Raw genomic sequence first — 2,304 nt, forward strand, 5'->3', positions numbered from 1 at the left:
CCCAAATCTACCGCCAAGCACTGCCTGCAGACTGACCCAGCTAAATCTAGCTTGCTTGGCATGCACTGCTTCCCCATGTGGCTGTGGGGCCACAGCTGCAGCAAACGCCTGAATTTCCATTCATGGTAAGGCCTCCCACCGCTGAAAGGATAATTATCTTCCTGCTGCACCGACAGGTTCCCATCTGGTGAGGGCTGAACACTGTCTTTTTAGAAAAGACACCAGAGAAGGCAAACTTCTGGCCTGGCTTTGACAGATTCTCTTAGCTACTCTAAGGGGAAAAAAGAAATTGCTGGGTTAGTGGGAAAAGGCATAGAGAGAAGAAGAGGAAGAATCTGGGATGCTAATGAATTCCCTGTGATCTCACTCTCCTTATTCCAGCACTTGCTCCTCTGCAAAAATCCATGGGGCTGCCTTGCCAGTTGGAGCCTGAAAATGTGCCCAGGTAGACAGAACCCTGAGTTCTAGGACAGCCTGGGAAATGCTGGCTGCCTGCTAATGGATGAAAGTCCAGGACAGAAAACAAGAGGAAGGATCTGCAAATGAGAGACCCCAGACATTGTACTTAAGGGGTCTGCTTTCCTGGTCTCATCTCCTCACTCCCCACTGTCATCTACAGCCCCTCACAGTGACAACAGAGCCATGAGCCTAGGAACATTTACAGAAAGAGAAGTGGCATCTCCAAACCTTACTATTGCCCCTTCCCTCCTCTCATAACCATTGTTAACATCAAAAAATAATTTTAAAAAAATATCTTTTATGAGTTTTAGTAAAGGGTCTGAGCCTAAAATTTGATCCCCAGTTCTACTTCATCTCCTGTAATTGTGGCAGGTCCTATGAGGTCAAGAGTGCAGGCCAGCCATCCATCGGCATTCATGATTGCAGGTTGTTCCTAAGACTTGGTATTACTAGCTTGGTTAGGCTCAAGTAAACCTGTAGTAGTATTTGATTGCCAACCATGCCTCAGGCTTTGTCCTAAGTGCTTTTTCTCACCTGCCACAAGTTTGTGAACCAAGATATATTCTTATCAACATTTTAGAAATGTGGAAAGTAGGTTCAGAAGAATTAAATGAAAAAATCACCCAGCCAAAAAAATGGTAGAGAAGGTGTTTGAACCCAGGTCTGTCCTGCTATAAAATCTGTGCTTTAAAAACCACAACAAAACAAAATTTTTATTAAGGAAAATTTCTGATTTACACAAAGCACCGTGAACTAGCACCATGAACCACCACATACCCTCCAGCAAGTTATAATAACCATCAACACAGCTGTTCTTGCTGCAGCTCTACACCCACCCCCTTCTCCCGTATCAGGTTATTTTGAAGCAGACATCAGATATTGTGTCATTTCATCTGTAAATAAGTAGTTCAGCATGTATCCCTAAAAGATAAAGATACTCAAAATCTGTATTCTTGACTTCCTCAAAATAATGACCCTGGGTGAGAGATTACCAAGAAAATGCCCAGAAAAATTTGCAAAATTTGCATACCCTCCAAGGGGAATTAAGCTTTCCCTGGCTGCCTGTGGCATTTCAGCATGAAGTGTGGAGAGCATAGTCCTTATCTGCCAAGTCCGGGAGTGTCTGCCTGAAAGCCAACCTCATGGGGACCTGCTGGACAACCCGGCCCTACCTGTTACCCCCTAGTAACATCTATCTAAAGAAAGTGTGACCTAACCAGCTCTTTTCAGCTGCACTGGCTTAGAAATTGTTAACTGTCATGTGTGCAAGGAATAATGGTAACATTTACTCGACATATCTACTATGTGTCAAACACCGAGCTAGGGTTTTCTGAATGTACCAGGAACCTAATGCATGATTTAAAAAAAAAATTTTTTTAAGTGAGTACATTTATTTATTTATTAACTTAATTTAATTTTATTTTTTTAAACGCCTACAGCACCTGGTATTCCTAGATGCTCTCCCATCCAAGTACTAACCAGGCCTGACCCTGTTTAGCTTCCGAGATCAGACGGGATCGGGCGCGTTCAGGGTGGCATAGCTGTAGACTAAAATTTTTTTATGTGATTTTTTTTTTGGTTTGAATTTCCATTTGGTTGAAAATTCCATTCTAAACTAGAATGCTATAGAAGGGACTCTATAGAATTCCTTCAGGGGCTGAATTTATCAGCAGCTTTTCTTGAGAATGTGTGTGTGTGTGTGTGTGTGTGTGTGTGTGTGTAAATTGACTGCCTGTGAGTCACTGTGGAAGGTACTAAGACTAGAATATAGTTCCTGCCTTATACTCCAGTGGAAGAAGTTCCTTTATGTTCAAGTCCGCAAACCCTTAGCAGCTCCTTCTCCCA

General features: G+C 42.8%; 1 pseudogene; it reads right to left on the bottom strand.

Annotated features, from left to right (window-relative positions):
* Nucleotides 1-1,889: 1,889 nt before the first annotated feature.
* On the bottom strand, nt 1,890-2,008 carry LOC120611322 (uncharacterized; annotated as a pseudogene).
* Between the last annotated feature and the right edge of the window lie 296 nt (nt 2,009-2,304).

The sequence above is a fragment of the Pteropus medius genome, unplaced genomic scaffold (assembly GCF_902729225.1).
Source record: "Pteropus medius unplaced genomic scaffold, Ma_sr-lr_union100, whole genome shotgun sequence".
In the NCBI taxonomy this organism is placed as follows: domain Eukaryota; kingdom Metazoa; phylum Chordata; class Mammalia; order Chiroptera; family Pteropodidae; genus Pteropus; species Pteropus medius.